We start from the raw sequence: 24,410 nt of genomic DNA, 5'->3' as shown, positions 1-24,410 counted from the left end.
GGAGCCGAGTTGTTTTCTCCTTCTTATGGCTTCAGTTTTGGTTTGATGGAATCAGGGGTACTGGTGTCAGGGCCATCTTATTGTTTGTATGTGGGCTTCCCCATTCCTGGCCCCTGCATCGACCTTTCATACCAGCCTTTTGTTGATAGGAAAAGGGACAACTGTTCTTTCTTTGGCTACTTCCTGCTGGATGGGGGCGAAGACCAGGGGGGGACTCAGGGCTGGTTATGAGACAGTCTTTGCAGGGACATGAGGATATGGGCGGAGGAGTTGGTTAAATGTGCTACGGGGCAGGTCTTGGATCCGGTGTTGGATGAAATGCAGTAAGCATGGGACAAAAAAAAAATAAGTTTAGGATCAGAGGCCCTGTGATCAGAGGCTAATACCTTGCCTGAGGCTGTGCTGATCTGGAATCTCTAGGCATAGACAGAAGAACTGGATGTGGCTTGAAGTGATGGGATTAGAAACAAAAGAGAGAGAGTCAGAGGGCCTCTGCTCTGTAGGCTGAGTGGAACCTGGACCAGGGGCGCAGTGATGCATACCCGAGTTGGGCCAAGCATTCGCATACATACTGCTTGTCCACAGGGACCGGTTTGACCCTGCAAAGCTGATGACAAGACGTGTTGCCCAAGACCTTGACAGCCATTGGTGTACTCAGGATGATCATGTATGGACCCATCCGCTTTGGCTGAAGTGGTTTTGGAGAGATGGCTTTCAGAAGAACCTGGTCTCTAGGACACAGCAGGTTGACAGGTGCATCAGGGGACAGTGGCACAGGTTGTGGCAGACAATGGTCTGCGTGTTCTTGGAGCAGCTTTCTGAGCAAAGAGAAGTATGAAAAATATCTAGCCAACAGTGTAATTTGGACGGGGAGCTCATGGTTATTAAGAGGAGATCTGCCATACATCTGTTCAAGGGGGGTCAGGAACAAGGGGCCACAAGGGGTGGCTCTGAGGTGCATTAAAGCCAGTGGGAGCAGTTCCACACAGGATTTACGCAGCTCAGTGGAGAGTTTGGTTAGGTGGTCTCTGGTAAGACCATTTACCCGTTCTACCTTACCAGAGGATTGTGTTGGGAGGGAATGTGTAGTTTCCAGGTGATGCCCAGGGAGGAGAACTGTGGAGTAATCTTTGAGATACAGGCAGGTCCAATATCCGACTGATGATGGTGTCCACCATAGTAAGAAGAGGGTGTTATCGGCGTTAGGGAGTGGAACACCCGTGAGGCCTAGCACGATGGAGCGTCGAGGATTGGGAGAGGGAGATGAATGGGTCTTTGACAAAGAGAGTAGAAATCTAACAGACAAGAGGGGGATGGAGGGTAGAGTGCCTGGTGAATGAGTAGGTCCTGGAGCCGATGTGGAGAACTAACATGTACAGGTTGGCCCAGTGTGGGTTTTAAGGCCTGTCTAGCTAAACAAGCAGCTGCCGCAAGTGCGCGCTGGCAGGCCTGCCATCCTCTTACAGTGGGATCCATTTGTTTAGAGAAATAAGCAACTGGTCGCTGGACAGCCCAGGTTGGCCCAGAACCCCTAGATCAATGCCCTGTTGCTCATCTGTCAATTACAGGAATGGCTTTCCCGGGTCTGGGAGAGTGAAAGCTCATGTCAGAGAGTTTTGCCTGGATAAAGCAGAGACAACAGGGTGCAGAAACAAAGAAAAGCATAATCATGATCATTGGGCCTACTAGGGGCAGGATCCATGATGTCCTGGCTGCACGTTCGGCTGACGAGGTATCAATCAGAGGGGACTTTGCTGGTCAGATGAGCAAGCCCTTGAATGTGTTGGAGGAGGGGGAGATACCTGAGTACACACGATTTCTCACCAAAATCTCTCTCTCAGATCTTCAACAATTTTTTTTTTGTTTTCTTTCTTTCTAATGCCATTTCATTTTACCCATCTTGCTTTATATTATCTTAAGGCCCTTCAGAATATCCCTCTCCCATACATTTATTTTTTCAAACACACATACCTCACCGCACTTGCATTTACCAGACATAGCAAAACCTTAGTTTTAGAAGTGAATTGAACACCATCTAAACAATGATGGAAAAACACAAATTTAAGTTAGATAGCCCCTGTAGCTTTTCGTTCCTGTCCAAAGTGATTTAATTGACAGAGAATAGTGTCCAAAGCCTGCATCTGTTGGACGATATTAATTTTTCCAATTTGGCTAAGGTCACCCTGCAGGGTTTGAATCCAGGGAGGAGGAACGGGTGGGTGGCCATCTGGAGAGGATTTTTAAAAGGGGAAATTCCACCTGGTCTGACACTGTGTAAGAATCCCAAGTTGCAAAATTTGAGGTGACAATGCTCACTGTGGGACTGAGATTGATGATAGCCGAGGGCTTCCTGGTGTAGGAAGATGTGCAGATTTTCCAGCTGAGCAGGTCATGTGGAGAAGGGCTGGCCTGTGAATAAACTCTGTCCACCTTGAAGAGTCCTGTTTGGATTCTAATATACTGGTCCCGAGTCTTTCTCTATTGCTCCTTGCAATCTGCTTGTTTTACCACCTGGGCCCAAGCCTTTGCAAGAGCTCCCACATCCTCTATGCCATCCCTGAGCCCAGGATAGAGCAGGAGGTCTCTCCCAGCAAGGGGGCAGTATGGTTCTCAGGGAAGTGAGCCTATGATGGGGGAGAGAGGTCCAGGGTTTCCTGCCTCTGGCCCTGGGGCCTCTGACCCTGGGGCCACCCACACAGCCTCATACCCCTCCTGGGGCCCTGTACCTGCTCAGCTCTCCCCAGCCCCTCCACACCCCACCACTCACTCGCTCTGCTCCCCTCCAGGTGTTTCACCAGTTTCGTGGCCCTCCTGGCCCTTCACCTGCTCTGCTCCAGGGACATCTGTGCTCCAGGGACATCGGTTTTGCCCAGATTTCTGTGCTGCAGTCCCGTGGGTCTCATTCTCCTCCTGGCTCCTGTGACTGGACCCAGTCCCTGAGCCTCTCCAGAGCCTCAGCCTTCCCTGGTGTAATCCTGTTCCCCATGGCCACTGAATGGTTTTGCTTTGGGGGTGGGGAGGCTTTTGTCTGGTTTGGTGCTATTTTTAGTCTTTGTTGCTCTGCAATTCGAATGCTGCACAGCAACAACAAAATTCTAGGATAATATCTAATACCCTATCTCTGGCCCTGATGACTACTGAAGGGGCCACTGCACTGGAAGGCCAGCCACGTCTAGGGGGAGGTCTTAGGGTGGTGCTGGAGGGCTGGGGAGCTGGACAGATTGTGTTGGCCCTGCTTGCCTGTTCCCTCTCCAGCTTGGGTCCTGTCTCAGTGGTGCTGCCGTGCTCCCCAGCGTCCTCCAGCTGGAAGACTGACACCAATGTGCTGCTGTGCTCCCTGGTGTCCTCATGCTGGGGTCTGGCCACAGAGGTGCTGGTGTCCTCCCAGGCATCCTCCAGCACCGGGCCAAGCGCAGAGGGTCTGCCTTTCATGGCGTCCTCTAACAGGGAGCCTGGCTCTGTAGCGGTGGTGTGCTTCTGGGCGTCCTCCAGCTCAGAGACACCTGCAAAGGTGACCCTTTTGCCTGGGGTGGCATCCGTTCCCCTCTTTTGGACTTCCTGCTTTCGCAGGATACCCGGCCTTGGGGTATTCCCCGAAACGTCAGGCTGCGGGAGGCAGTCCATGGAATCGGGGTCATTGGGCTCCCGGAAGGTGACACGCTTTGGCACCCAGGAGGTGACGTGCCTGGGCCGCTCCTCCCCCTCCTCCTCATATTCCTCCCCCCCTGCCTGCTTCCTGGAGCGGAGGATCAGGTAGGTGGCCATGACCTTGTCGTATTTGTTAGCGTCAATGACCTCCTGAATTTCCTGCCTCTGGTAGCCCAGGCGCTCCATATTAATTATGGCCAGGTCCTGGGGGCTGAGGGACGGCTCGCTGAAGGGCAGGGATCCCTCGCTCGTTTCTGCTACCCAGGTGTGCTGCTGGATTCTCTCCACGGTGCTGCGCCTACAGGGGTCTAGTGCCAGCATTTTGGCCAGTAGGTCCTGGCACTGCTCCGTGAGGTAGTCAGGCAGATGGACCCACCTTCCCAGGATGCGCACCCTGATCACCTCAAGGTTTGGGCCCCTGAAGGGCAGTGTGTCAGTCACCATTTTATAGAACACGATGCCCAGGCTCCACACGTCCACCGTGGGGCCATTGTACTGCTGGCCAAGATAGACCTCGGGGGCCCTGTATTCTGGGCGACAGCAGCACGTGCTCAGCGCCCGGTTGAAGGCCTGGACGCTGAGCCCAAAGCCCACCAGCTTGACTTTTCCCACTCGGGTCAGCAGAATATTTTCAGGCCTCACATCCAGGTGCGCGATGCCTTTGGCATGGCAGTAGCTGAGGGCCGCGAGGATCTGCTTAAAGAGCGGGCAGGCCTCACTCTCCCCCAGGCGCCCATGCCTGCTCAGGAAGTCCTGCAGGTCCTCCCCCTGAACGTCCTCCATGACGAGCTGCAGCTCCGGCCCTGTGTCCACCACCTGGAAGAGCTCCACGATGTTAGGGTGGTGAAGGGCCTTCATGCACCCCATCTCCCGGGCCAGGAGGCGGAGGTCGGACAGCTCGGACTTGCGGACTTCCCTGATGAGCACCTTCGTGCCCGTGAGCACGTGCACCACCAGCGTCACCTTGGCGTGGGAGCCCCGCCCCAGCTCCCGCAGTGCCAGGTAGCTTTTCCCTTGACGTCCCTGGAACATAGTGCCTATGCACTTGACTACGCTGACTACCCTCACCAGCCCTGACTGTGCTCCCAGCCCTTGTGCTAACTCCACTGACAGCTGACTCTCCTACGATATTAACAAATGTACTATTAATCTAGTATTAATAGTACTCAGAAAGTATTCACTAACCTCACTAAATACTAACAATGCTAACTTAACTCCACCAACAATACTAACCACACTCAGCTTACTAGCAATACTAACTACACTACAAATGAATGAAACTACACAAACAAAAATGACAAATGAGATGTAAATGTAAAAATGTGATTAAAAACAAACTAATTTAAAACTAACCACTAAATTTAAGAATAAAACAGAACAACAAAGCCCAATAGAACAAACAACAATTAGAAACTAAAACCTGAAACAAACAAACAAACCAAAATAAAAACCCAGAGAAACGACAAAGGGGAAGAAAGAACAAACAACGAAGCAAGAACAAAAGGGAATATGGGGGAGATCACTCAATAAATAAAATCAAAAAACTAAAAACTGACATAAAAGAATAAAGAAGAAAAGCCAGTAACAAAACAATAAAGGAAAATAAAAAACAAGGAAATAAAAGGAAAAAGAAAAAGTAGAAAAAACTATAAGCAAATAAAAAAAAAAGGAAAATAAGGAAAAAACAAAGAAAGAAAAATAAAATAACTAAAATAAATAGCCTAAACAAATAATTAAATAAATAAACCAATAAATAAAGCAAAAGAAAACCAAATACCGCAAAACACAATCTCTATTTCTGTGTCGGCGTCTGGAGTGCACAGGTCACTGTCCAAAGCTTCCCGGCTCCTGAGGACACAGGCGCAGTCCGGGCGGGCCTGATGGAGGCGGTGCCGGTGCCGTCACAATGGCTCTTTGTGGCGTCAGAGCCAGAGGCCACAGCCATTGGCAGAGGGAACCTCCAGCGGTTTCTCAGCCTTAACGAAGAAGCTCCCACTTAACGGCAACACTTGGAATGTCCAAGAGGCCCTTTCATTTGTGCTGAGCAATCCCGTCCTGGGTTTTGGCTTTTCAAGGCGTCCCCATCCTGGCCCTGCCTTGTGCAGATGCTTTACTGTCGCGCTCACACTGTGGAGGGAACAGCAAACAGGGGGCGCAGGCGGTTGGGCACCCGCTGGGGAGCTGTCCACAGCCTCTGCCTCGCCCGCGAGGGGCCCACGTGGCGCTCAGACCCCTCCTGCGGCGCCTGCTGCTCCCCTCAGCAGTGGATTTCAGTCAGTCTGCCTGTTCTGTTCCCGGCTCTGTCTCTGGGGAATCCTCTCACCCTCCTGCGTATCTGCCCTGCACCCTGTGCTTGTATAAATAAAATAAATCTTTAAAAAAATAAAATAATGGAGTCACAGTTACTACTGTTGGAGTGAACTAGTAAGGTTTAAATTCTAAAATTTTAAAGAGGTAATTTCAGGATTCTTTTTCAGCCTGTCTTTCATTTTTGGGGTTTTAATTGTGTCATGGAGACTAGTATAGTAGGAAAATAACATTAAATAATAATACTATATACACAATAGTTCCTTTGAGAAGGAATATACTAACAAATCCAATAAGGTCATAACAATACCAATGTGCTTAAAAATTAAACAAAAATGTTAGGAAATTCAGAATACTTTGTTTTTTAGGTTGCTTTTAACACTTTAGCCAAAATGAAATGATTTAATAGTGATAAATATCAGGAACTATAAGTATCATTGTTTTAATTCTATATATATTACATATATCTATATGTGCACTTACAAATATATTAATATCTGAGGGAGGAAATTTAGAGAGGTAACTTTTGCCAAGGTTACCTATATATGACCTTCACTCAAAGAAACAATGACTAATTATTGAGAAACTACACTGTACTTTCGTAGAATTGATAGTGTTCTACTGATCAAGATATAGAGAGACTGTTGTGATAAAGCTGACTTTTTAGTGGCAGGGAATAAAAGCAATATAAAGAAGTTTTAAAATATCCAACAGAGAAATAACAAATGGTGATAGGATCTGTACAAAGGATCCAAACAAACCAATTGAATTTTCAATAACATATAGGATAACATCAAAATATGAAACCCTTCAGGATATTTTTTATAAAATGTATGCATCTGTAAAGCTATGAAAACATTATTCTTTAATGGAAATTATAAGACTTCAATAAATGAAAATATGAACACTATTTACAGACCAGGATGCACACAGCAAAGTTTGGGAGACAGCACAATTGCAGAGGGGAGCACGGACAGGCAGAATTGAATGAATCACCCTGCAGTAAGAAAAAGGAGGTCAGTGTTTCATGTGGACAAAGGAAAAGGAATTGTGAGACAAGGTCAAAGATATTCACAGAAACTAGTCACTCAGAACTTCCTAATTCAGGGTGATGGCGTGAACTTCATGCTAATTGTGAAAATGGAGAGTGATGATGTTGAGTGGAGTGAATTGAATAATTTGTGTTTGAGAAAAATGTCTTTGCATTGGGGAAACTAGATTGTAGGAGAACAAGAATGCAACAGGGAAAACAACCGAGAAACTTGCAGTAGACAAAGAGAGAGGAGTGGGTCAGAGTGGTACTTTGCTTAGGAGTTAGCTAATAGGGCTGATTTGGATGGCTATAGAAAGTGAGGGAAAGACAGAAATTAAAGATTCTGCCAAACTTTCTATCCTGAGCAACTTGGTAGATCTAATTGCTATTTGCTTTTTTAAAAATTATTTATTTATTTATTTATACAAGCCCTGGGTACAGTCAGAAATGCGGGAGGGTGAGAGAATTCACCAGAGCCAGAGCAGAGAACAGAATAGACAGAGTGACGAAATACACTGCTGAGGGGGGCAGCGGTCACAACAGGAGAGTTCTGTGGCGCCATGTGAGACCCTCGCTGGTGGTCAGGGATCGAACCTGTGCTGCAGAGGCTGTGGGCAGCTTTGCAGCCTTGCACTCAACCGCTGTGCCACCAGGGGAAGCCCATGCTTTTTTTTTTAAGTTTTATTTTTATTTGCTGAATTCAGAGAACAAAGAGTAGAGTTTTGGGTAGATAGAAGATTGGTGTAGTTGAAGAAGTTAGATTCCATCTTCTTTTATAAGAAATCACACCACTCTGATAGCTAACAAAGATTTATTGATATGTATTGTTGTGGGGAAGAATCAAGGTGGAGACCCTGTTGCAGGGGTGAAAGAATTCACCAGAGACAGATGGGAAAGGCCAGGTGAATTTATTGAAATACACTGCTAAAAGAAGCATAGGGTGAAAGCAGAAGGGTGTACTGCTCAGAGTTTGGGTCCCAAGTCTCTCTTTATACTCTAGACACCATTGACTGGTTAGGGTGACTAGTCTTGGGTGTGTCCTGACTGATGATCTGAATCAGCATAGAGGATCATCAGTTCTGGGCCTCACCAGCTTAAGGTCCATGTTTCCATGGCAGTTCCATCCATACTCCCTTTATCATTCCAGCCTACCAATCTTGATTGCTGGCCAAGGAGTGGGGGCTTGGTTTTCAAATTCTTAACGATACCTTGACAGGCCAGATTTGCAGGGGTGAAAAATTTCACCAGAGGCAGACTGGAGAACAGAAAAGACACATTTGTTCAAATACACTGCTAAGAGAAGCAGCTGGGGAGACAGGAAATGTCTGCAAGTGAAGACAGATTTGGGGCTCCCTTTTATATCTGGATTTGTCAGTTTTGCTTTGGGGAGTGAGTTTTGGGCTGCTTAGTGCAGGGGTGTCTGATCCTGGGGGGTTGATCTTTGACCCAGAATGTGTCCTGGCCTTGCCTCCACATTCCTGGTCTAAGGGAACCATCTTACGGTTTGGGACCCAGAGCAGCCTTATTAATTCTCTCTGTGTTCAAGCCTCCCAAACCTTCCTGCTGGGCAATGGGTGAGGTTTAATTTTAACCTTATTTAACGCTACCCAACCAGATACCATTTAGTTTCTGTTTTCCTACCACAGTGGATGCTTTCCTATATGCAATTTACATTCCCTCTTCCTGGTCTTCACCTGTCTGCATCTGTTAAATTCAGAAGCCTCTACTGACAGAAACAATTCAAAGCATGCACTTTATGACTTAACACTCTTACATCAATAAGTGTCAAGTAAATTACCAAAAAGGGAACCCCAATTCCCCAAAGGCTAAACACGGAAGCAATTCTACATTTTCTTAAGAGAGAATTTCTGACAATTAGGTTGTAAGTTATGGTACAATCAAAAGAGCAAAGAGGGTCGAATTGGGTTGCTTTATTATTTTATTGCTCATTCCCTGTCAAAACCATGTTTAAATACCAAATATTAAAACATGTGCCCATCAAATAAGCAAAAATAATATAAATTCTGGAAAAAGGAAAGAAAATACTGTGATTTCCAGAGAAAGGATCATGTTGTCACCCCTGCAGTATACATCTGGCCCAACACGGGTGTCAGGGTATCATTTCATAGTTTTAAAAACTAAGCTCTCACTCTTACCCCATAGTCATGTTTGAGAGACTTGAGCAGAGAAGGGCATCAATTAGGCTGCCACGGGAACTGGGCCACTAGTCTGACCACCATGGCAGATAAACCAGCCCAACTCCAGGAATGCAGAGGCAGGGCACATGTGTTTGTGTCAAAGGTCTGCACCCAAGAGCAGACATCCCAGCTGATAACCCGTGCAAACTGGCTCCCCAAGTAAGAAACCCTATGTAACCTTAGTGTAAAAGTCTCAAATCCTTCACACACAGCTGTATAGCTCCCTCTTGTCCCCTGTTCCCTTGCAGGCTATTTCAATAAATCCTCCTTTTCTGTTCTCTACTCCATCTCTGCTGCACTCTTACACCCCCATACCTCACACATCCCTCAGCTATGGTTCCACAACAAAGAGTGCTTAATAATGTTTGTTCAACTTAATGAACTATCCAATCATCGCTTATATCACTGACCCCTGAATTATTATTATTGAATAATAATTCAACCCCTGAATTATTATTATTTCTGATATAAATGTTATCAACAGCATTAGCAAGCTAATATTGGTTGGGCAATTAAAGATAAATTCATTAATTTTCAAACTCTAAAATGCTCCCTTATTTTCTGTAGATTCAGAGACCTGATAAGGGAAGGACACAGGCTCAGATCTCTTTCTTCACCCTCCCTATGCCAGAGAAGCTGCACTTGAATGTTTACAAATCATGACTGGAGAACAAGGATTGATAGATTTGTCTCTCGTCAAGGAATAAATATTTCAAACTTTATTCATGATATATTGTAGTTTATTTTTTGTTTGTTTTTTTTATTTTTTTAATGGAGGCATGTTTTTATTTATTTATTTGTTTGTTTGTTTGTTTGTTTGTTTGTTTGTTTAAAAATGCACTGGGTACAGTCAGAAGCGCGGGAGGGTGAGAGAATTCACCAGAGCCAGAGTGGGGAGCAGCAGAGCCAGAGCGGGGAGCAGAACAGGCAGAAGGACCGAAGTACACTGCTGAGGGGAGCAGCAGGAAGCAGGAGAGGTCTGCGCGCCATGTGAGACACTCCTCGGGTGGCCGGGGAGCAGCCGAGAATGGAACCGGCGTCACAGAGGCCACGGGCAGCCTCACAACCCAGCGCTCAACCGCTGAGCCACCGGGGAGGCCCTATTGTAGTTTCTTTTGCAACTACTAAAATCTGCACTACAGTAAGGAGATAGCCAAAGGCAATTAAATGAAAGTGGCTTGTTTTTCATTGTATTTACAAGGTTGAATTTAGCCTGAGGGTGTCATTTCCTTGTTCTAAGGAAATAATTTCCCTTTTCCCCACAATTCTACATCTATGGGTTTGCTCCATGAATTTTGAAGTTGCTGGAATTTAGGGTGACTTAGAAAATTTGCATCAAAATATGGGTCTTTGAGCAACCCTCATCCATCTTGTAGATTCTGACTCCCATGTATTAGAGCAAAAACTGTAAAGAACACACAACAGGGCCTCCCGGTGGCGCAGTGGTTGAGCGCTGGGTTGCGAAGCTGCCCGCGGCCTCTGCGGTGCCGGTTCGATCCCCGGCTGCTCCCTGGCCACCAGAGGAGGGTCCCACATGGTGCACAAACCTCTCCTGCCGCCCACTGCTCCCCTCAGCAGTGTACTTCAATCCTTCTGCCTGCTCTGCTCCCCGCTCTATCTCTGGTGAATTCTCTCACCCTCCCATGCTTCTGACTGTACCCAGTGCATGTATAAACAAACAAATAAACCAAAAACAAACAAATAAAAATAAAAATACATGCCTCTTTAAAAAAAAAGAACACACAGCAATCAGAATAAATGTCCTCTGAAATTAAGACCTTTAAATGTCCCTTCATATGCCATCAGTTGATTCCATTGTTTTTAAAAATTAACTGCTGAGAGAGAAAAAAATTAAAAAAGGAAAAGTATGAGGATTGCGTATAAGACAGCAAGTCAAAATATCTCAGAATAGCTTTTACTTTTTTACATATGTATAAAAATGGAGGTTCGGAATTATCACCAATTTCATGAGCTCCAATAAACATCTATGTGTTTCACTTCATTTTCTTTTAAATTTTACTGAAGTTCCACTGGTTTGTACCATTATATAGTGATAGGTTTTGGTGTACATTAAAAATTAACATTTGAGGGCCTCCCCGGTGGCGCAGCGGTTGAGCGCTGGGTTGCGAAGCTGCCGGCGACCTCTGCGGCGCAGCGGTTCGATCCCCAGCTGCTCCCGGCCACCGGAGGATGGTCCCACATGGCGCGCAGACCTCTCCTGCCGCCCGCTGCACCCCTCAGCAGTGTCCTTCAGTCCTTCTGCCTGCTCTGCTCCCCGCTCTGGCTCTGGTGAATCCTCTCACCCTCCCGTGCTTCTGACTGTACCCAGTGCTTGTATAAACAAAACAAACAAACAAACAAACAAATAAATAAATAAAAACATGCCTCTATAAATAAAAAAAATGTGTTAAAAAATTAACATTTGAATAAACAGTTTCTATTCTTCACCATACTAGAACTCCTTTACCCAAATCCCTCAGCCCCTTTTCCTGTTTCCCTCTGGCAGCAGATATTTGGTTCTTACAGACAAAGATGTTGTTTTTGGTTTGTTTTGTTTGTTCACTTGTTTTGTTTCTTTATCATCTATACAGTTGTGAAATTGTAACAGGGTGGTCCCCAGGAAAGGGGGTGGTTCCAGGTTTCCACCCCACCCAAGGGAGGGTGGAGCTGAGCAGGGAGAGAAGAAGCTGCAGAGGAAACTGAAGAAGGAAGGAAGCAGAATGGAGCCAGAAGGAGACCCGGAGGAGGCACGTGGAGCAGAGAGACGCATGAAGAAACCATGCCTGCCTTTTGGTCGTGGACTGGGTGACACAGATGTGGGCGAGAGCCCCGTGGGGAGGTGGCAATTGTAGTTTTTGTCTTGCTTTTGATAATTTACTCTTTTCCTTCCAGAATTGTCTGGTGGTTTCTGATCCTTTTCTATGGGTCCCCACTGGAAGATGCCTTAGACCTGTGGCAGGCTTTGGGGCCTTATTCTGGGCCAATCCCTTTTGGATGGACTTTTACCCACGAGGGGACTGGTAACTTTGGGTACTTTATTTAGAAACTATAGAGACACACTTCGGCGGGGGGTGGGGGGGTGGAGGGGATGGGGGGTGAGGGGTGGGGAGGGAGGGCCATGGAGAGGAAGGACTAGAGTCAAAATAAGGGGGGGTGCAATTGTATTGGGAATATAACCAAAATGAAAATGCATACATTGTGCAAAGATGAAAAATGATGTAAGAATTATATATAATAAAATATTAAAAAAAAGAACCTGTAGTCTTTGCCTTTCCTGTATTGTTTCCTAATTGTATTGAAGTTCCTTCCCAGTAAAGTCTCATATGTTTTGTGTTTCTCATATGTTTTGTGTTGATGCAGCAGATAGCAGAACCTATTTAGAGCAGGTAGGTTTGTGGTGTCTGGGCTGCTCCTCTCCCTACCCTATAACAAAATTGTATGGTGCTTTTAGTATCCCTCTGACTTATTTTGGATAGCAAAACATATATACTCTAGGGCAATCCATGTTGTTGCAAAGGGCAGGATTTCATCTTCTTATAGCTGAGTAGTCTCCCACTGTGTGTGTGTGTATATATATATATATATATATATATAACTTTTTTTTTTATTTTATCATCTACCAGTGGGCTCTAAGTTTGTTTCTCTGTCTTGAGTGTTGTGATAATGTTATGATGAACATGGTGTTCCATATATCTCTTTGACTTTAAATTTGTATATTTTTGTGGTAAAGCTTGACAACTAAAGAGAAGTCAGCTAGCTGGGTCATGTGATATTTATTTTCTTAAATTTCTTGAGGTATTGCCACACTATTTCCATGATTGCAACAATTTAAATCCGTAACAACAATCTACAAAGATTTTGTCTCTCCACAACTTTACCATCACTTGTTTCTTGTCTATTTTGATAATAACCCTCTTAACAGATAGGAGATGATCGCTGATTTTGCTTCTGATTTGCTTTCTTAATAGGACAGGAGGAACACGTGTTCATGGGCCTGCTGCCATCTCTGTCCTGTGGACAAGTCACTCTTCAACATCTCTGTCCACTTTTTAATGGGGATATTTGTTCTTTTGTTGACGAGTTTAATGAGTTCTTTATAAAATTTCTATATTAAGCCCTTGTCTGACATATGTAAGTATTTTCTCCAAATCATTAGCTTTTTTAATGGTGGTTAAGCCCTTGTCTGACATATGTAAGTATTTTCTCCAAATCATTAGCTTTTTTAATGGTGGTTTCTTTCACTCTATAGAAACTTATTAGTTTAATATTGCCCATTTGTTTATATTTGCTTTTGTTTCCTTTGCCAATGTAATCTGATTGACAAAAGTCATCTCTAAGGCTGATTAAGGAACTCTGTCATTTTTGTTTTTCTGTGTATTTTGTGATTTGAGAACTTCTATCCATGTCTTTACTCCACTGTTGGTGGAAATGTAGACTGTTTCCTTTCCTAGAAAATTAGGATATATATTTCTGAAAATACTAACAATAGTTCTACCTTATGATCCAGCAATCCCATTTTTAGATATCTCTCTGAAGTATACAAAACCACTATTATGCAGGGGTATGTGCACTCCTATGTTCATTTGGTATTTCAATACCAAAGTGATGGAAGCATCCTAAGGGTCCGAAAACTGATGAGTTGGTTACAAAGATATGGCGCACAACACACGAATACTACTCAGCTACTAAAAAACCCCACCGGATTAAATATTGCTATTTGCAATAATATCGATGGTACCGGAAGAGACTATGACTCACAGAATTAGTTAGAAGAAAGATAATAGCAGGGAGAGTAAATGGTTTGCCCACAGATCCAAAACTATAGCCTAACTTGAAAATAAATGAAAAGCTCTTACTTAGACCAATTTTCCATCAACTACTTAAGAATTTATGGGCACAGAATGACCTACATCTATTTCAAACATAGTGTTTTTCTTTAGACTGTTATTTCATTGCAATCTGATTCCATATGAAAACCTATAATATAAAAATTTAATGAAGGGCTCTTTATTAAAAGAAATGGATAAAAGGGATCTGAAAAGCATTATCCTTCAGGGCTACCATGTAAAACAATGCCATTTGTTATTTTATATTTTGTTATAATAAGAAAGAAAGGTTAAATATTTTCATATTAGTTTTTACTTTGACATTTACCAAAAAGACTCTTTTCATTTTCAGAGTCACTTAAAAACCAGAAAAAATGTTCATAACAACCATGTAGTATATAGTCCTTACACATGCATACCAATTAATTTAAATCTAAAAGTGGCCTGTGACATGATTCATTGATCAGTAAAGACACATTAATTTATATTAAATTCTATATGGCCAATACTGCAGTGAGAAATTATTGGGAAAGGGGCCTTGCTGGTGGCTTAGGGAGTAAGTATCAGCTCTGTCACTGCTGTGGCCTAAGTTCAATTCCCCATGAGGGAGCTAAGCCACATAGGGTGCAGCAGCCTTCTCCTGTCATGCCTGCTGCTCCCTTGAGCAATGTATTTCAGTACATCTGCCTGTTCTGCTCCCCACACTTTCTGGAGAATCCTCTCAACCACTGCACCTCTGGTCTACTCCCCATTTCTTCTATGTTAAAAAAAAAGTACATTGGAAAAGGTGGCAATCTTTGTTTGGAAAGTCTGCAAAGCAGATCAAGGAGAAAAGACTTTAATGAGAAACTATTTGAGAATAGTAGAGAGCAATATGATGAAGGGATTAACATGGTCACTCAAACAAAAGCATAAACTAACTGAATTATAAACATTTTGAGAATAAATCAGTCAGCTAATTCTGTTACATTACATTCATTTATCAACTCTTAATCGACTTGCTTCAGTGTACTTCTGATACATTGTCTAGTCCACAAATCACTATACAACAGAATACAACTTAAATATATGAAGGGAAACTCCATTATGGAAGTTTGTAGATGGCTCACAGCTATTCCATGCAAACACAGTTTGGGGAACCTCCCCTCAGGAAACCACAGGAAACAGGTCTTGGGCCCAAAGTCTCTACACGGGTGGTGCCACAATATGCCTCCCGTGGGGCAGAGAAGTGTGCAGGCATGAGCCACAAATCCATGGTCCTCCTTGGAACCCGGGTCCAGGTTAGTTATTTAGGCTTGTGAAATAGGACTTGGGCCCTATTCCAAAATATGCTAGGGATCAAAACCATGGCAATGCAACCCTGCATTTCCATTACATTGTGAGTGCTCCTGCATCAGGAAATAATCTCCTCTTTTCACCACCATAGAGGACACTTGATTTTCCTAGGGCTACAAGAATTAAGGAGTAATGTTTTACTATCTCGTCTATTTCTTTTGCTACCACTGTTCCCTATTGGAATGGCATTAAAATTAGCCAAATCAGACTGGAAAGGAAAGGTAAACAATGAAATAACTGCAGGGGACATAATTTGAGGAACATTTTCCAGGACATAATTGGAGGAAATTCAAGGACTTTCTATATTATTGATGCAGATGTTGGCTACATAGATCAACTGAGGAGCAAACACTTTCTTACCCATGACTTAGATGTGGTATAAACGGAATTAGAAATTTCCTCCACATCTGAGGATTGGAAAGCTGATAGTGTACCAGAGACTATAATTCAACTAAGAGGCCCACATAGTAAGACCTCCATAACGGATCATGGTTTTTAGCAGTTCTGTAAGCAAAATACCCAAAAGCAATAATAAATATACATATGTGTGTGTTACACTAGTTTATAACACTGCATAAATTTTTGGAGTACAGCTTCACACCTATTAAAATGTGTAATTCCACACCACACACACCAACAGAGTTCTAATGAGCCTCCACTAACAGGCTTCCCCTAACACACGCCCCCTCTCCAGGATCAGGTCCTCCTGCCAATTTGTGTCTGCACAAGCATCGACTTTTCTTCTTCCGCGCGCACATGTGTGTGTGTGTGTGTGTGTGTGTGTGTGTGAAAGGAGGACTGAAAGGAGGACTCCCCACTGAAAGGAGGACTCTGGTGAAGTTTTTCTTAGAGGTGACCCAAGAACCCCATCTGTGACCCCAACACCTCTCCCAAGGAAACAAGGAAAGTCTGAGAAACTGTCATCCAGGCAAACTGGATGGGATTATTGGGCATAAAATGGCATTAGCAAAAACAAATTAAAGTATGGCGTTTAGTTATGTCAACATTGCTGCATTAGTGGTAAAAAAAAATCTGTACTCATGTAGGATGTTAACAAAATGGAAATGGTGTGGGATAAACAAGACCTGTACTGCCTTTGCAACTTTTTTGTAATTTGAACAGTATTCTTTAAATGTTACTTTTAAAAATACTCTCAATATTTAATAGGTTATAGATGGAAAGTTTTTTTTTTTCTTTTCCAGTTTCCTCAGGTATCACCATCCAGGGAGTGGAGAGAGGGGTTCTGGGAGAAAAGCTGGAAACCTCACACACAGGGCAGGCTTCAGAGTCTCCTCTCCTCTGAGCCCTGCTGCTCAGACTCCTCACAGAGCATCTCACCCCAGGACGCCGCCCTCCAGGACCCCCAACTCTGCCCACCTCAGGCCCCACCATGTCCTGGCGGCTCCACCAGAATCTGGAACAGGCGGCAGCGCCCCCGTGTGGCCACAGGGCTGAGCAGAGGAGCCCAGAGCCGCCCTTTCTCCTGCTCAGCCAGGCCCTCCCCAGGCTCCCTGGGCCCCCAGCGGCAGGACAGGGATCTGCACACAAGGGGGCGCCCAAGTCCAGTGTCAGGTCAGAGTCCTCCAATTTTCTTAGTCCTATGGACAAAGGACAAAAGCAGGTTTCCAGGTCCTAATAGCTGATTCCCAGATTATGGGCTGATCCCCAAATATAGAGGTTCCTTCAGTCTCGGGTGGATCCTTGGACTCGAGTCTCTGTACTTTGTTTCTGCTTCTGCTTCCAGGGGTGAAAGCGCCTCCTCCTGGGAATTAACATTCAATTCTACCCAGGAGCCCAGGTCCTCGCCCAGGAAAAGGACAAGGTTCCAGGAAAACACTAAGACCTGGGGCCAACCACCCATCCACGTCTTAGAACCGGGGAAGCAGGAGTGATGAGACCCGGGGAGTTGGTGGTGGTATGTGGTGGATCATTGGTGGAAGGGCCACACCTAAGAGGAACAATAACTATAGAAAGATGACCCACGCTGTCAGAAAATAAATAAATAAATATACATCTTTTAAAAATTCTCCATGTCTTAATCAGGGGAGGTTGAGGAGAGCCCCCAGGGCATGGCTAGGAAGGTGGGGAGGCTCCTGGAAATGGAGCAGAGGATGAAAATGGGGACTAGAGGATGGGCCCAAAAGGAGTGGTGGGGGCACCAGGAAGGGTGGGGCCAGGAAGGGGCAGCATCGGGGACACTGTGAGGGGAAGGTCTGTGTGGGTGACGCGGCTCTGGCTGGGGCTGGGAGAGTCTCTGTCTCCCCGGGTGGGACTGCAGAGGGGCTGGTGCTGTAACTGACCAGGGAATCACTTACGTTCTGGGCCTTTCCTGTCTGTTCAGGGCTGGTGGGACTCAAACACGCACACTCAGGCTGATGAAGGAGAGAGAGGAGGAGAGGACAGATGGTTAGGAGGAGACCCCCATTTCCTGAGCCACAACAACCTCCTCAACTCCCCAATGCTGGGGTGGCAGGGAGATTCCTGGAATCAAGAGGAGGTGATTCAGGGAATCAAGAGGAGAAAGGCCTGCGCTGCTCTGGAGGGTCAGCCCTGGGGGCTGATTCTGGGGCTCCAGGGCCCCACTCCCTACAGGAAGGTCAGAGTCAGCCCTGCTGCTCACAGTTCCAGGCTGCTGAGTGTCCCTCTGTGCCGGGACCCTGCAGACACCGCTCTGGGGATAGTATAAAGAAAAAAAAAAAAAAACAGCAAAATTAAATGGGAATCTAAAAACGGTAGAACTGATTTTTAAAAATCACATATTTTGAAGGACACTTCAGTGGATGTGGATTCCTTGTCTGACAGCTCATTGCAATCAGGGCTTTGACCGTCACGTGAGCTACTCTGGCCTCCACTGTTTCTTGTGAGAAAACAGCCACTGATCACTTTATCGCCTGAATATCTTACTGGTTTATACCAAATCTCTTCCTACTTTGCTTCTAAAACAAAGATCCGGCATCTCCACAGTCTCTGAGGGGAAGGCGGCAGGAGGGTCCTCACTCAGAGGCTCCAGCTCTGTGTCCCATGAGGCTGGGATGGGGACGAGATGTTGGCGGATCTGAACGGACGTGATCAGTGTGGAAGGACCTGCCTCAGAGCTCATGCATGTGGCTCCTGGAGAAAACCCTCAGGTCCTTGTCCTGTGGGCGTCCCCTTAGCTGAGTGTCCACCGTGTGAAGGGAGTCACCCCAGAGAGGGACCAGGAGGGGAGCCCGAGTGGGAAGTCTCAGCCCCTGTGAGCCTGACTCTGTGACGTGGCGCGTCCCTTCTGCTTCATTCTCCTCACGAGAAAGAGCTAGCGAGTCAGACACACTCCCGGGGGGCAATGTCTCCCCTCCTGTGTATCCCAGAATTGGAGGAAAATTGAAAACCAACACAGTAGACCTTCTGGACACTCATTATTTCTATTCTGTCCACATAAAAAATAAACTGCCTCCAACCCAAGGCCCCTAAAAGTCTCTCCCATCGCAGGAGCAGCGTGACATCAGCATCTCATCGCGTGACTCAGGACCACGCAGAGGAGGCGCCTTGAGAACATCTGTGCAGTCAAATTGTCTGTGCTCAGATCCTCGTGGGCTATAGCAGTTTTCCCATAAGCCCTCGATGAAGATACAGTGGAGAACAGACACAGGGCAACTTGTAGACCCATTTTTTAATGTTTTAAAAGCAAATTTATTGAGATATGACTTTTGGCCATTGAGTCATTTGTTGAAGGCTCACCTGCCATGTCCTTTTGGTAAGTGCAGAGCAGGACAATCATCCCATACTCTACCTTGAGAACATCTCCATCACCACAACAACCTTGTTTCCTGGGTCTGGGCCCAGGGGGCACCACCCCCTCTTTCCCTTCCCCAGCCCTGGGCAGCCAGAGCCCACTCTCTGCCTCTGGGGATGGGCCAGGGAACTTCTCTCTAAACACATCCCAGGCAACTCCGCTGACACAGACCTGCAGTGGACATTTGGGGTACCCTAACCCAATGCATGCTGGTGCCCAGGAACATACTCCACAGGGTGTTAATGTCACAGAGAACCCCATGACCCAACCCTGGAGGCCCTGCAGTCTGGGGTGTGTGAGGAGAGAAGGGCTGCAGTAGCTGCCTCAGAGGGGGCCAAGGGCAGAGCCAGGGAGGTTCCTTCCTCAGCAGGAAGGGGACGTGGGAGCTGGGTCTTGAAACCCAGATGTGGGCACAGGAACAGAAGTGGCTCAGGGAGCTGATGAAAGGCCGGCTACTTGACCTCAGCAGTTACTTTCTCCATGTGACCTTGGAGATCCCTCCCCAGCACAATGTGAATTGGGAAGTGATAATGTCCTGACAAACCTCCCCCACACCCTCTCAGAAACAAGGACATGGAGACTGAGGGGTTATGGCAGTGCCCCCATCAGAACCCCAGCCACCTGGCTAATGTCTGGGCCTCTGGACCGACACCATCCTCCAAACTGACCAGGGGACCAAGGAGGCAGTGACCCTGGAGCCTGTACCACCCGCTCCAGATAACACACATTTCTTGGCTGGATTTGACTGAAGACAAAAGCACTGTAGTAAGTCATCATGTCATCACCCTTTATGGAAATTAATTGAACTCACCAAAGTATAAGACACAGAGTGACTGGTTGTACCAAAAACAAAACCCAACTTGATGCTGCCTCCAGGAGACAGGATCAAAACAGCCCCACTGTGGGAGACAGGTATAGGCCAGGATGCTTCAGGAGCTGCCCAGTGTGGACAGTTCACACCCCCACTGCTGGAGAAGCCAAGACAGGGGGAGGATCCTGCAGGCGTGATTGTATTTTTTTATATATATTCTTTTTTTATATTTTAACTTCAGTTTTCACTTTGTAAATGCTGTTTGTTTTCCCCCACCCACTCAGGTGTAGTCCCCATAGAGTTTCCTTCTCCAAGGCACCCGTGCACCATTACCTCAGTCCCCTATCTTCTCCCTCCCTCCCTCTGGTCCTCTGCACACTGGGGATCAGAGGGAAACTGAGACAGACACAAAGGAATGGGGCAGGGACAGAGAAGCAGAGAAGGACAGGGACACACACAGAGAGTGAGATGAGGACAGACCAAGAGGGGGAGAGAGAACATCAGAGGGACATACAGAAAGAGAAAGGGAGAGTCAGCCAGTGAGGACAGGGAAGGAGACAGAAGAGGCCTCGCTGGCATCAGTCACTGTTGGAGTGGACACCCCATGCCTTGGGTGGCCTTGTCCCAATCAGAACACAGCCCCAAGTCCATACAACCTCCAGGAAGTTGGGCAGGTGTGTGAGCAGGCAGGGCTTGGGGGTCCCTGAGATGTTTGTCACTAGCACGTGTACACTGTTTGTGGCCTTGGCACCTTGACTCTGCCGACAAGGCCCTGTAGGGCACAGCCAGAGAGGAGCAGGGCTGAGTTTAGGTGGATTCCACCTCGAGGGAGAACAGGCACACCGGGTGGGAGATGTCTCAGCCCCCAGCAGGGCTGGCCAGGCCTGGGTGAGCCATGTGCAGGTGCCCTCTCCCCCGGGTGGGACCCTCCAAGTGCTGTGAGCCTGACACCAGCCTCCCTTCCAAGGGCAGCAGAGAGGAGTGGCCCACTCTCCAGGACCACCCCAGGGAGAGGCTCCACACTCTGGAGCTCCTCTGGGCCCATTGGAGACGGGAGGCTGAAGTTGCTGGTGCTGCAGGGCCTGCTCCCTGGCAGGGAGGACGAGTCAGGTTAGCAGCCAGAGACCTGGGTCTCCAGCTTGGCCCTGGCTTCATGGCACCATCCAAGGTCTCTGGGAGGCTGTGCTGCTCTCAGTGTTGTGAGATGAGCCTGGCATGGAGGGCGAAAAGGAAGTGGCCCAGGCAGCCATGGGGTGGAGTAGGGCATCTGTGGGAGCAGGAAGTCCAGGGAAGGGGACCCAGGAAGTGACATCACCTACGAGAGATGACAGGGCACACATCACCTTGGAACCCTGGTCCCCAGGCAGTTGGTTCTGAACCAAACCTGACCCAGCTCAATTGCCTGGTGGACCTGGACCCGGCCCCACATTTTCTTACTGTTTGCCCAGGTCTCCCCACAGTGGACCCAAAAAAGGTCCCCAAAACTCGTGTCTCGCTCTGCTGAAAGGCATGAGGAGCCTGTTCGTATGTCTCAGGCCAACACCAGCACTGCCCCTGAGGTAACTAGGGGGGCCCTGGGGACAGGTCAGGCCAAGCCAGGGCTCTGATGCCCCCTACCCCTCCCTTTCCCCCTGTGAGTGTGGGTGTGCGAGCTGTCAGGGTGAGTGTGTGCGTGCTCAAGGAAGGAGGGTCTGGCCCACCCAGGAGGCGGGTCATGACTCCACCACAACCAGCCTGGCTTGTGGTTGGACCCAGAGAGTCATGGCTGCTCCCTCTTGCCCCAGCTGGTTGCCACCCAGCAGGAATGTCTGTTTGCTCCCAGAAGGTGCTCTCTGTTCAGGAAGGTGAAGAGGCCCAAAGAGTGCATTTCCCCGACTGTCCTCCCACAGCCCAGTGTGGGATCTGTCACTTCCAGGTTGAAGTGCACCCACATCTTTGAGATTGGGGCACATGTCCAAAGGAACTGGCCGGAGTCCAAAAAACCCTTGGAGTTGCTGTCCAAGGGTGAGCAGCCCAGGCTGGTGCATGGGCCCGACTGGATGGGTAGGGTCAGGTGCCCCTTGGAGGATACCACACGGGCTAGATTTGGACCACAAGCAGTATGACATGGCATCTGTAGCTGACAAATTTGGGGAACAGAATCCCAAGGGCCCCCTATTTTAGGCTGGTCTCTGCTGAGGGCTGTAGCATGTGGTCTGTTTGAAAAGGCAAATGGCAATCTGGCATGTGGCTGATGGCCTGTCCTCTTGCATATCAAGTGCCTTCTCAAGGAGTACAGCTGGGTTCCCCTGTAGCCCATGGGACAGGCCACAAGCCCAGAGAATTTGCTGATTGGAGAGAAACAGACACCAGGGGTGTCTCTGCTTGTGCTACAGGATCCCTGCAGAGGCTGGTTCCCCAGGCAGGGCTGCTGTTGCCTTCGCACCCCACTTGAACCTGCAGGATGTTGGCCAGAGGTGGCTTCCTCCCACAGGTGTGGTTTGAGCTCAGGACACTCTTGCATAGGCTGCATTCTCCTGGCCAGGGCCTGGCGGTTCCAGCGGGTGTGGTGTGAGCTCAGCACTGTCCCCATGGGCTGCAGCGTCCTAGTCATTATCTGCTTCCTCCTGTGGCACTCCTCTTATCTCAGAATCCTCAAAGAAGTCTTCGGGATCCTGCGCCAGTCTTAGCTTCCCCAGAAGGGGCGGGTGTGAACTGCCCACACTGGGCAGCTCCAGAAGCATCCTGACCTGTACCTGTCTGCCACAGTGGGGCTGGTCTAAACACAACACTGCCAGGATGCCCTGTTGGGGCCTGGCAAGAGCCTGGCTCCCTGCAAACAGGTGGTGTGTGCTTGTGCCCAGCAGGTTGTCCCACCAGTTGCAGGTCCTGGCCTGGTTCCCCTAGCAGGGCTCAGCAGCCTGGGGACATCCTGCTGGAATCTGGGGAGTTTCAAGCTGACTCTGCAGGGAATTAGTGAGCTCAGAGTGCCCAGGAACACCTACAGCATCCTAGGCATTTTCTGTCTGACCCAGCAGGCCTGCTGGGCTCTCCTGTTCCTCTGGAACAACATATGCAGAGGGTGCTCACCTGATGCCATTCCTCCAGGGTCCCATCCCCTGACCCCTGTCCTGCCTGTCCACCTCTGGTGCAAACTAAGCACCGCTGGCCCAAACCTTATCCACCTCTCTAGCCACATATCCTCGTTTAACTTCTACTACCCCTCCACCCACAGACACCTGGCCCTCCTCTTGTAGTTCAAAATCTTTGTTTCCTAATTGATTTCAAGTTGTTTCATTTTATTTCCTCCAGGTTTTCTTGTTCATTATAGAAATACTAATAAATTTTGTTTTGTATCACCCAAATTTTTTCACTCCTTTAGCATCCAGTTCTGTCATAGTGCTGGCCTCCTTCTTGCTATGGCCTTGCAGAAGATCTACAACCCAGTGTAAACCCTTTAGCCAAACCACTCACAACCGAGGCCCCTCAGGCCTTGATTCCCTCACATGTCTGCTGCCTCTGTTCTGAATTCTACCTGGGCATTTTACAGAGAAGGAACCAAATAAATGGTGACCTTGGATCTTCCCAAGTATATAACAGAGGTAGCACACATGGTAGGTATAACACAAATTTGCTTTTTTGGGCCTCCCTGGTGTCCTAGGGGTGAAGCCTCAGTGCTGTCACCACTGAGGCCTGAATCTAGCCCAGCTCAGGGATCTGACTCTCCTAGGGCTCAGCAGATTCTCCTGTCTCACCAGATGCTCCCCTTATATCAGATAAAACAGATTTCAGACTCAAAAAGGTAAAAAGAGACCCCAATGGTCACTACATTATGATCAAGGGGACAATACTTCAAGAAGAAATAACACTCATTAACATATATACACCAAACGAAGGAGCACCAAAATATATCAGACAACTATTGTCATCTCTGAAAACAGACATCAGAGAAAACACATACGTAGTGGGAGACTTCAACACACCACTGACAACAATGGATAGATTAACGAGACAAAAAATAAGTAAAGACACTAAAGCTCTAAATAAGGACCTAGAGCGCTTTGGCTTAACAGACATCTATAGAACACTAAACCCAAAAATAACAGTGTACACATTTTGCGCACACGGATCATTCTCCAGGATCGATCACATACTGGGACACAAGACAAACATCAACAGATACACCAACACCAAGATCGAAATCATACCAACTATCTTTTCTGGCCACAAAGGCATCAAACTAGAAATAAACCATAAAAAGAAGGCAAGGAACTCTCCTATATCTTGGAGATTGAAAACCACACTACTGGAAGACCACTGGACCACTGGACCACTGGACGATCAAAGAATAAATTAAAAAATTCTTTGAATTGGGCATCCCCAGTGGCACAGTGTTTGAGCGCTGGGTTGTGAAGATGCCCGCTGCCTCTGTGGCGCTGGTTTGATCCCCAGCTGCTCCCCGGTCAGCGGAGGAGGGTCCCACATGGTGCACAGACCTCTC

Source organism: Talpa europaea, assembly GCF_964194135.1.
Source record: "Talpa europaea genome assembly, chromosome: 8".
NCBI lineage: Eukaryota > Metazoa > Chordata > Mammalia > Eulipotyphla > Talpidae > Talpa > Talpa europaea.
The sequence above is the reverse complement of the archived record's forward strand: the minus strand, read 5'-3'. Positions refer to the sequence as shown.